The sequence below is a fragment of the Meles meles genome, chromosome 6 (assembly GCF_922984935.1).
Source record: "Meles meles chromosome 6, mMelMel3.1 paternal haplotype, whole genome shotgun sequence".
Classification (NCBI taxonomy): Eukaryota; Metazoa; Chordata; class Mammalia; order Carnivora; family Mustelidae; genus Meles; species Meles meles.
In genome coordinates, this window is record NC_060071.1 from 143,617,465 (window position 1) to 143,629,464 (window position 12,000).

The 12,000-nt window shown below is 42.5% G+C and overlaps 1 protein-coding gene across 3 annotated transcripts in view; it reads left to right on the forward strand.

Annotated features, from left to right (window-relative positions):
- The first annotated feature begins 254 nt into the window (after positions 1 to 254).
- VRK1 (VRK serine/threonine kinase 1) overlaps positions 255 to 12,000 on the forward strand; it is a 79,924-nt gene continuing 68,178 nt past the window's right edge. For 2 of the 3 annotated variants that reach the window (XM_046009292.1, XM_046009288.1), the window contains exon 1: positions 281 to 358. The gene's annotated coding sequence lies outside the window, so the exon portion shown is untranslated. Of the gene's footprint in view, positions 359 to 12,000 lie in introns of all 3 variants that reach the window. The other variant, XM_046009290.1, reaches the window with a different exon arrangement.

Consider the following 12,000-nt stretch of genomic DNA (forward strand, 5'->3'; position numbering starts at 1 on the left):
CAACAGCATTGGAGGGTAGAGTATCTGATCAGGACTGACTGACAAGCAGTAAACCACACTTCCCGAAAGCCCAGGCGGGCGGAGGGACCAGGATCACCTTGAGCCTGGGAAAGACTCCATTTCCCAGCATACAGTGGGAGCGCCGGCCCACAACTCCCGGCCTGCATGCGGAGGCGGCACGGGCTGGCGCGGGCTCCGCCCCCCTCCGCGGCTGCCCCGCCTCTCCCGCTCGCCCTCAGCCAATGGGAAGGCTCCATACTGCAGGGTGTGACGGGGCCGACGCCGCAGTGGAATTGCAAGTCGGCGAAAGCGGCGGGAAGTTCGTACAGTGCAGAAGGCGACGCATCTCCGGCTCGGGGTAGGGAGGCCGCGGGCGGCGGGTTTCGAGAGCGCGGGCGCCGAGCGGGGGCCGCGGAGCGGCGGCCGGGGGCTGGGCCGGCGCGGGGCGTCCGGGCGTCCGTGACCTCGGGCGGCGCCGCGCGGGCGTCCCTTCCTGCCGCTTCCCTCAGGCCCAGCGGCGGCCCCGGCTTCCTGCACCTGCCAGGCCCCCCCCCCCCCCCAACTCCTCCCCGCCTGTTTGCTCGCTCTCGCGCTCTGAGACCTGCCTCGAGTCCTGGGCACTCGGGGCCCAGTCTCAGGGCCGGGGACCAGGGCCCAGCAAGGACCGAGGAGGTCCCTCTGGCATCATGAAGTTCACATTCGGGAGGGGAAGCACCGAATAGAAGCAAACGCTACGGTTTGCAGATCCTGAAATCTCCTTTGAAACCAGGACAGGCGGTTGGAGGCCAGAGGGATGGGGGTGAGGAAGGGCATCACAGAGGAGGTGAGGTTTGACCTGAGAACTGAGAGGGGAGAAGGAGCCTGTTCCCCTGAGGATAGCGTTCCAGGCCCGGGACCCTTACGGTGGGAGACTGTCTCCTTAGCACCCTGTCAACGTCCGGGGAGGCCGGGTAAGAGCTTGCCTGGAGGGCATGGTGCCGGCGTGGAGCTCCCGGGGTCGTTTACATTCTAAGGGACTTCGTACGCCTTCTCCTGCCCTGGCTGACACGGGGCAGCCTCCGAGGGCATCACATAGTTTTTCCTACCGCCGGAGTAAGTTTTTGGTTCTAGACTCAGAGTGCTTAGGTGTAGTTAAATTCCACGGACAGTACCAGAGTCGTTGGGCTGAGAGGTAGAGAGAGAGGCAGTCACTAGGTTCCTCTTGAGGCCTTCCATTTTTTTGGACTTCTTTTTTGTCAAGTCACTCATTTTCGTTTTTCTTTGTATCGACTCTTCCTTTCCTTCCCCCAGCTCCTTTTCTTGCCACAACTTGGAAATAGCAGTTTTGCTGTTGGAGAGGCGGTTTTAGGGAACTGTTGAAGAGCCTCATTAATCCACCCATCCATCCTCTCTCCCCGACTCCCCCCTCCTTCCTTCCCTCCCTCCTCCCTCCTCCCCTCCCTCCCTCCCCGAATTGCTTGTCTGTTGAGTCTGAACTCACAAGAGGGGAAAACAATGTCATGATTTATTTTTCGGAGTTCAGAATCAAGACACCTTTTTACCATATGCCGAACATCTCTTTGGGGAGAATTTAATCTACAATTTTAAAGCAGTTTCAGAGGAAAGCTAGGCTTCTTTATGTAATCATTTTATTTAGATTATGCTGTTCAAAGTGGCGTGTAGTAATCGGAATTAAATTTCTGGATAGATAAGGTTATGCTCATCTACCCATAGAAGGAATGTAACTTAAGTAGTCACCTAATAATAGCTTTCTCTGCTGAAGCGATCACAGATGGTTATTCTCTGTGCATCTCAAACATGGCTGATCCGATTCTGTTTTAATACAGTAGAACAACTTGAATTTAATAACAAAAAACTTGTGTGAAGTATCACTGTAAATTTAGTGCTAGTATCTGGTACAGATAGCAGGTTTATAGTGTAGTGGCTTCTTGTTTAGTACTGCAAAAATTATGAGAGGGTATTTGTTAAACAAATGGGATAATGGAGTAATGTGTCAAGCATAGAACCTGGCATAGAATAAGTTACTAAGTGCCCAGGAAATGGTTCTATGGAAAGCTTAGGCTAAATTCTATTCCAGGAAGCAAGTGTATAAATAAAACCAGCAGTACATTCCAAATGTTGACAGACCCTAAAATTTCTTAAATAGGCCACTTTTTTTTTTTTTTTTGGTATTTGAGAACTAATGTGAAATAATGAATATATAAATGAATGCCTAAATGTCTACAAAAGAAAAAAATACGATTTTTATTTTGACAACTGTGTATGTTTGCCTTAAAGTCATCCGTAATAAGATAACAGGGTACTATGAATAGAATTTTGAATTGAAAAATACAATTTTGAAAGGATTTTTGATTTTAAAAGTAAAACTTACTGGAAGCTTTAAAATTTACCTTATATCAAATGAAGGGTGAGTCCTGAATTTATGCAAATGTGCAAATGCTGATAACACTATGTATCAGGCAGTGAACCTAATGGGAGTTAAGGGCTGCCTCTGTGTGTGTGGGTGAGGCTTTCATGCAAATTGGTCTTCTTGGGTTATGAGAATGGATTGATAACTGAATAGGACTGGAGGGTAGTTTTTGGAGTTGTAGGATATTTTCCATGCTTGCCAAGGTTATTTTTCAGAGTGAGCGGAAATGGACTCATTGATTCACCAGACATCCCATGCCTGCTTACTGTATGTTGGGAACTGGGCTAGGAAGAGTCTCTTCTTGCTGTTGGAGAGCTGTGTTTAAACACTTTATTGTTGTTTGTTTTAAGCTAATAGAGGTCATTTTTTCATTTCAGTTGTCTAGTATAGCACGCAAGAAGTTATATGTTTAGGACACATTTTAAAAACTACATTCTTATTAATAAATTTAGAAAATATGGAATTTTTAATAAGGATATAATATTAGTTTAGAAAACCGACAATCTTGACAAAGCACTTAGCTAGGATGTGTTTGTAATCTAGAATACGTTTGGCCCCTTGACTGAAACGCCTGTGAATATGTTCTTACTTGGCACTGTAAATATGAGAAAAAGGCCAGGCCCTTTAATTTTTTCCCAGCTTGGTTCCTGAATGCTGTTTACCTAGCACTGAGGTTGCTGTTTTTAAGTACTTTCATTCACTTTCCCAGTTCCTTCTGCCCCACCTCTCCCAGTGTCGTCTTTCATCTCTGCACTCAAACCAAGCATAGTCTACTACTATTCTTTTTTTTTCTTTTTTAAAGATTATTTATTTATTTACTTGACAGGGGGACCAGTGAGAGAGGAAACACAAGCAGAGGGAGTGGGAGAGGGAGAAGCAGGCTTCCCGTCAAGCAGGGAGTCCAGTGCGGCGCTCGCTTGTTATGGGACTCCATGCGGGACTCATCTAAGGACCCGGGAATCATGACCTGAGCCAAAGGCAGATGCTTAATGACTGAGCCACCCAGGCGCCTCTACTACCCTTCCTTCAAAAAGGAACGCTCTCTAGAGAGCCTAGAGAGGGATGAGATGTGTGCTTCCCTCCCAGTAAGTCAGATTTTTAATATTCATCAGTAAATACTAATGACAGAAAAACTACTTACAGTAGCATTCTCCATCAGCCTCTTTGTCAACTTGGGAAAATACAGTGTGAATCATATCGTTTCTTTAGTCTTCATGTAGATACATGGATTTTGATGATTCTTTGCAATAATTCCTGTCTCTCCATGGGTTTCTGGCGCATTGGATGGGAACCAGTACTCTAGGATTAAAGTAAGATCGACACTGTTCACACTGGCTGATATTTAGGAGGAATATTAAACATACGCACATACCAAGATATTTACCAGTGGGATGATGTAGTAGGTGGAGTCATATAATTAAATTGCAGGGTTCTTAATTGGGAGATTTATGAGTGTTCCAACCTCTACCTTTTAAAGAGATAATATATTTTATTGGAAAGGCACATTTGTCTTAGGACCCCACTATCTAGTTGGTCCCACAAAGGACTGAAGAACCAGAAAGTCATTAGGAATAAGGACAGCAGCACCCTCCCCCCCAATCTCCCACTCTTTCAGGGGAAGTTAGAGTTCTTTCTGTGCATTTATCTCATCTCTTTGCAGGCTGGCTGTCTTGCTGCCGTTTGCACGTGGATGTCTGCTCCGCAGCTAGCTCCTCGTTTTAAGAACCCAAAAGAGATTCCATTATCCATCTTTGTCAATTATATTTAAAATTTGAAAAAATCATGAAGTTGGAAATTTTACAGCTAAGATAACTATAGCTTTATTTCAGATTAATTGCTTTTTCTCCAAGTGTCTTAACCAAGTAACAGCTGAACAAGTGCCATTGTTTGATGATACTATGTATAAATGCATTGTGAACACATTTCACAATACTAAGAGTTGGAAAGTGCTGTTAAACCTTCAGTCTTCAAAAGCTATGTCTGGAAGACATAGAAGCAAACTTGTACTGTTTCTATTGGCAATATTGCCTTTTTTTCACTTCTTATTGCAGTTTACTGTATAATATGGCGACAGAGCTAGCTAGCAACAAAGGGATTATATCTAAGTATAAATTTTTTGGTGAGAGGTAGTAAGGAAAAGTCTGTTATTTGGGAATCAAGATAAAAGTTTTCAAAATTCATTTTTTACAAACTAAGCTCAGGTTATGACACTTTAGAGGCTTAGTCTTCCTGGTTTTTCAGGCCTTTAGAAAGTATTTTAGAAACTGTGACTTTGCAAATTTACATTACCTTTCATGCTGCTGGTAGGAATGTAAAATGGTATAGCTGCTCTGGAAATGAGTTTGGCAGTTTCTTAAGAAGCTAAACCTACACTTAACAATTGCATTCTTGAGTATTATCCTAGAAAAATGAAAACTTTTTCACATGAAGACCTGTACATGAATGTTCATAGCAGCTTTTCAAATAATAGCCAGAACTCAAAAACAACTCCACTTGTCCTTCAGTGGATAAATGGTTAAATAAAATGTGGTCTAGCCATATAATGGAACACCCACTCATAATAAAAAAAGGAACAATATTGTCGACATGTAACAGTTTGGGTGGAGCTTAACAGGCATTGTACTACCGAGTGACAAAAGCCAATCTCAGAAAGGTGTGTGACTGTATCATTTTGTTTATATAGTATTCTTTTTAAAAAAATTTTTTTAAAAAGATTTTATTTTTTTTATTTTTTTTCCCTTTATTTATTTATTTTTAAAAAGATTTTATTTATTTATTTAATAGAGATTACAAGTAGTCAGAGAGGCAGGCGGAGAGAGAGAGGAGGAAGCAGGTTCCTTGCTGAGGAGAGAGCCCGACGCGTGGCTCTATTCCAGGACCCTGGGCTCATGACCTAAGCTGAAGGCAGAGGCTTTAACCCACTGAGCCACACAGGCGTTCTATCCCTTTATTTATTTATTTTTTCCCATTTTATTTATTTTTTTCAGCATAACAGTATTCATTGTTTTTGCACAACACCCAGTGCTCCATGCAAAACGTGCCCTCCCTATTACCCACCACCTGTTCCCCCAACCTCCCACCCCTGACCCTTCAAAACCCTCAGGTTGTTTTTCAGAGTCCATAGTCTCTTATGGTTCGCCTCCCCTCCCCAATGTCCATAGCCCCCTCCCCCTCTCCCAATCCCACCTCCCCCCAGCAACCCCCAGTTTGTTTTGTGAGATTAAGAGTCATTTATGGTTTGTCTCCCTCCCAATCCCATCTTGTTTCATTTATTCTTCTCCTATCCCCCTACCCCCCCATGTTGCTTCTCCATGTCCTCATATCAGGGAGATCATATGATAGTTGTCTTTCTCCGATTGGCTTATTTCACTAAGCATGATACGCTCTAGTTCCATCCACGTCGTCGCAAATGGCAAGATTTCATTTCTTTTGATGGCTGCATAGTATTCCATTGTGTATATATACCACATCTTCTTGATCCATTCATCTGTTGATGGACATCTAGGTTCTTTCCATAGTCTGGCTATTGTAGACATTGCTGCTATAAACATTCGGGTACACGTGCCCCTTCGGATGACTATGTTTGTATCTTTAGGGTAAATACCCAGTAGTGCAATTGCTGGGTCATAGGGTAGTTCTATTTTCAACATTTTGAGGAACCTCCATGCTGTTTTCCAGAGTGGTTGCACCAGCTTGCATTCCCACCAACAGTGGAGGAGGGTTCCCCTTTCTCCGCATCCTCTCCAGCATCTGTCATTTCCTGACTTGTTAATTTTAGCCATTCTGACTGGTGTGAGGTGATATCTCATTGTGGTTTTGATGTGTATTTTCCTGATGCCGAGTGACGTGGAGCACTTTTTCATGTGTCTGTTGGCCATCTGGATGTCTTCTTTGCAGAAATGTCTGTTCATGTCCTCTGCCCATTTCTTGATTGGATTGTTTGTTCTTTGGGTGTTGAGTTTGCTAAGGATTTTATTTATTTATTTGACAGACAGATCACAAGTAGGCAGAGAGGCAGGCAGAGAGAGGGGGAAGCAGACTCCCCACTGAGCAGAGAGCCTGATGCGGGGCTTGATCCCAGGACCCTGAGATCATGACCTGAGCCAAAGGCAGAGGCTTAACCCATGAGCCACCCGGGCGCCCCTGTTTATATAGTATTCTTGAAGTGATAAAATTGTAGAAATGGAGAACAAATCATTGTCTGTGGGGTTGAGGCTGGCGGGGTGGTGTTTTAACTCTGAAGAGGTAGCACCGAGGAGTTTCTACGTAGTAACAGTTCTGTATTCTGATTGTTGTGATGGTTACAAAAGTCTTTACACATGATGAACTGTCCTAGGACTATACATACACTCAGAAAAAGAATGTAAAAACTGAAATTTGGGGGCGCCTGGGTGGCTTAGTGGATTAAGCCACTGCCTTTGGCTCAGGTCATGATCTCAGGGTCCTGGGATTGAGCCCCGCATCGGGCTCTCTGCTCTGCGGAGAGCCTGCTTCCTCCTCTCTCTCTACCTGCCTCTCTGCCTACTTGTGATCTCTCTGTCAAATAAATAAATAAAATCTTTAAAAAAAACAAAAAAAAACAAAAAAAACCCTGAAATTCGAGTAAGTAGTTTAATTACTAATACTGTATCAATGTCAGTTTTCTGGTTTTGCTAATAGTACTGTGTGTGTCCAGTGTATGGCTCAATCACATTTCATTTAACTGTTAACCCACTGAAGGAGCTGTGGATTGTTTCTGGTTTTTGGCAATTACAGATAAAGCTGCTATGAACACTCAAGTTCAGGGTTTGTTCCCCACCCCCCTGATTTATTGGAGTATAATTGACAGAACGTTACATTAGTTTCAGGTGTACAAAAGTTACTGGACACATTATGGATTCCGCTGCCTGCACCACCTGTATAGCTACCATCTGTCAGGATGCATCGCTGTTACATTATTAACTATATTCCTTACATTGTGCCTTCCCGGGACTCACTCATTCCATAATTGGAAGTGTGTATTCATGTACAGGTTTTAGTGTGAATGTAAGTTTTTATTCTTCTAGGATAAATGCCTGGGAGTACGAATGTTGGGTTGTGGGGTAAGTGAGTGTTTAACTTAAGAAACTGCCAAACGTCTCCACTATAGCTGTACCATTTTACAGTCCTATCATCACTCTATGAGAGATGCAGTTTTGTCACATTCTCGCCAGCATTTGGGGTTGGCAGTATTTTTTATGTTAGCCACGATGATAGGTGTGCAGTAGTATCGCATCGAGGCTTTAATTTGCATTTCCTAGTGGCTAATGATGTTGAACATCTATCTTTTTTGGTATGTCTGTCTTTTTTGGTGACTCGTCTGTTCGTATATTTTGCCCATTTTGTGATTAGATTGTTTGTTTTCTTACTGTTGATTTTATTTATTTATTTATTTAAAAAAGATTTTATTTATTTGACACACCGAGAGAGATAGTAGGCAGAGAGGCAGGCAGAGAGAGAGGAGGAAGCAGGCTCCCTGCTGAGCAGAGAGCCTGATGTGGGACCCCATCCTGAGATCATGACCTGAGCTGAAGGCAGAGGCTTAACCCATTGAGCCACCCAGGCGCCCCTTATTGTTGATTTTAGAGTGTCCTTTGTATATTGTATATTCTGAATACGAGTGCTTTGCTAGATAAATGATTTGTAAATATATTCTCTCAGTCTGTGGCTTGTATTTTCCTCTATTAATACTGTCTTTTGTAGTCCAAAAGATTTTAATTGGTGAAGTCCAACTTATCGATATATGAATTGTGTTTTTGGCATCATGCTTGTGTCAGAACTCTTTTATCTAATCCTAGGTCAGAAAGATACTTGGAATTTGATGTCTTACATTTAGATCTGTAATCCATTTTGGGTTAATTTTTGCACAGGATATGAAGTTTAGGTCTTTAGTCTTTTTCTTTTCCTTTTGTCTGTGGATGTCCAACTGTTTCAAAACCATTAGTTGAAAAGACTACCCTTGCCCCATTGAATCATATTTTACCTTTATGAAAAAAAATCAATTGGCCATGCACAGTAAACTTCATACCAAAGTGAAGATAGGGAGTGAGTGTGCAGTGAAGTATGAGAATGAATACAGATTTTTGTACGTATGGCATGGCTTGAGTCTTAAATAAGTATGTACAGATTTGAGAGGAGTGGGAAAACGTTCTAGAGAATAGCATGAGCAAAGACAAGTCCTAGAAAAAATAGGAACTGACTGTTTTATGGAGCAGGCAAGTAAAGGGGAGGAGGGAAATGGATAGTTGTTCAGGAATGTAACTGTTGGCTAGATTATAGTGTTGCTAACTGGTTTCATTTGATCCTGCGGGTTCTTGAGAGGTTCTTGAGAGGAAAACCGTACAGCGGAAATGGCATGCATAGAGGTTATTGTAGACCCTATGTGGCGATAACAGGTTCACAAGGAAGAACAAGGTATAACCATGGCCCTTGGCTTAGTGCTTTGTGTCACAGCTGTCTACTGGAAAGCTCGAAAAGTGGTGTAATGTCAGAGTATGAAGTCCCTAGTATTTTCTGAAAGAATCCTCGTAGATTTCAGACTTTTGCCACTGTCTTTGGCAAACAGAACTCTGCTGCACTTCCAGACTTTCAAATTAGTGCTACTTTCAGTACATTTCAGTACACGTGGGAGGAAGAGTAGTTTCTATTGACTCATTGTTGACATGGTTGACATTTCTTATCAACCTGAGAGTCCTCAAGGTGAGCAACTGAAATGGTGAAAACAAAGAGTTAAAAAGTTGGTCCGATGAGGAGAGCTAATGGCACTGCCTTTATTTCATCAGGCAGAGAGGAGACTTGGGTTATTTGGTCAGTGTGTCCGGCCGCTTGTATATGAAGAGCTCTACAGAGAATGAGGGCCGGCAGTCCTTCTAAATTACTGAAGGCTAAACAAGGACACGTGTTTCAAATTGCAGCATCAGGATGAGTTTTAGGTCAGAATCTGGAAGAATTTCCAGATGATAAAAACATTAGATACTTCATAAAAGCAACCTGACAGATCCTTAAGGTCAGAATAGGAGCCTCCCTGTACTTCGGGAACGTTTTCCTTTAGTCAGGAGGATGTGACAGGGACAGGCCATGAGTCCTCATTTGTTAATTTGTGACCTAGATTACTCAGTTTTTGTTCTTAGCACCCGTTTCCTTTCTTGATTTCTTTCTCTAAACAAATTATACTCCCCCCCGCCATTCATCTGTGGGAATCTCTTTTGGTTTCTGCTTTCTTTCTTGCATTTAAAAGATTATCTTGGATATTGATTGGACTTCTGTCATTTAAAAAATAATCACCCAACAAATAGAACTTAATCTCAGGCAGACTGCCAAATATCAGTGCATTTCTGCTTTTTTTACTTAGAACATGGAAAAGCATGTCATCCCATTTTCTAAAACAATGATGACTTCTTGAGCAAGAATTTACTGCCTAAGAGATCACTGTGACGTGTGTTAATGAAAGATTGGCAGTGTGAAAAGCTTTGGTGCAACCGCTTGTCTTCAGGGCACCTTTCCTGTTTGATTTAATTTCTTTAGTCTGATTCTTTTCTACCAGTCTAGATCTTTTTCCCATTGAAATGTTGAAATTGACCAAGAATATTTCATTTGTGATTGCAGCCCTTCAGTATTGTCACGGAAATTTTTTTCTTTTTTTCCTTTTCTGCAGAAGAGCAAGCTCTTACAGTGCTACGCAAGCTGCCCATTTAAAACTATCATTGCTTGGCACCTATGCCCTAGTGACAGTTTGACCAACATGTGAGCAGGCACACTGCCATCCTGACAGATGGGCGGGCGTAGAGGCAGCCAAGAAACCATGTATCCGCGTCTAGTGTATTTGTTAAGGGCAGGATTCCCAGTCGGGGATATTCAAACGTCTGTCCATCCTGAGCTTTCACGCCTATGGATAAAGGGATGTCATCATTAATTTCAGCTTCTGACTGAGATTCCATGGGTCTATAAGAGCTTCTTGGCTCTTACGGAAGTAGGCAATTGGGGACAATCAGGATAATTGTTCTCTCCTTCATCACAGGACTACTACAAATAATCCTTTCTCTTTCTTCTGGCCAGCTAGGTTTGCAGTGAGTACAAACCTGTTCAGTCCCTATACTTCTAGAATATGTGCTGTTCATTCATTTTCTAGAGAACAAAAGCTTTGAATGTCATTTAATATTTGTGCTTTGGACAGCAAGGTATATGATTGAAGTCAGGTAGATCTGGGCTCGAATGTTAACCCCTGTATGACATCAGGGCCACCTGATTTTACCATCAAATCAAGGTAAAATAATACCTGCTTCAGCCTGGCTGTGATCATGAACTGTGAGACGTGTATGTGAATTACCTGGTGTAGCGTCCGGCCCACAGTGTGTGTTCAGCGTTCATCATCACTGCCGCATCGTTGCTTTAACATACCTGAGGGAATTTTTCTCTGGAGAATTCTTGGAAACAGGAAATCTTTTTTTCAGCTTATCTCCCACCATTTTTGAAAGTCATGTATTGGATATTAGTAGATTGGTCTATAATGGAACGCTTCCAATGACAGGGAACTCACTACCTCTAGAGCAGGTTTTTCTCCCATGGCACTAGTGACATTTTAGGCGGGTCATTCCTAGTTGGGGCAAGGGGTTCTCTGAACTGTGGGCTGTTTAGCAGTATCCCCTTGCCATGGGGACAGAATCATCCCAGGTTGAGAATCCCTGCTCTAGAGACAGCCTATCCTATTTTTTGTTTTGTTTTTTGAAGGTTTTATTTATTTATTTGAGAGAGAGCGAGAGAGAGGGAGAAAGTACAAGAGGGGGAAAGGGTCAGAGGGAGAAGAAGACTCCCCCCGAGGGGGAGAAGCCAACACAGAACCGGATCCCGCGACTCCTGGATCATGACCTGAGCTGAAGGCATACGCCCAACTGACTGAACCACCCAGGTGTCCCATACTATCCTGTTTTTAATCAAGTTAGCAAGCTTTTTCTTATATTGAGTGGAAGTCTTCTTTCTGATTTCTGCTACCCAATTCTGTCTTTTGGAGACACTTAGAACAAGTGGCGTCTCTGTTCTGCGTAATGTCTTTTCAAATACTTGAAGATGGTCATCAGGTTTTCTCAGTCTTCTTGAGCTGAGACATCTCTAGTTCATTAGCTGTTCCTTACAAAGCATGTTTTTGTGTCATTTCACCCCATTGGTGGCTTTCCTTTGATTAATTCCATTTTTAGACTGAGTGCTTAGGATTGAATGCAGTACTCTGGAGCTGGTTTGATAGTAAAAATAGAGTCGCATCTCTTGTTTTGGACATAGCATTTCTCTAAATTTGTATTAGCGTAGGGAAGAATAATACCTTTCTTCTACGTGCTGTGTTCTTATTATCAGCTATATAATAGCTTTGATGACCACATCATACATTGAGCTTGGATGATGTTGAGTAGATATATCTAAGTCGTATCTTCAGCCTATTCTCAGGCATTAGTTTTGGGTTCCAACACTGGAGCTTATGTGTATCCTGTTAAATTTTTTTTTTTTAAGTGGATTTAGCTAACTACAGTATTAATTCTTGGTTGACTTGGAAGTTTTTTTTTTAAAGGAAGTAGGTGATGATG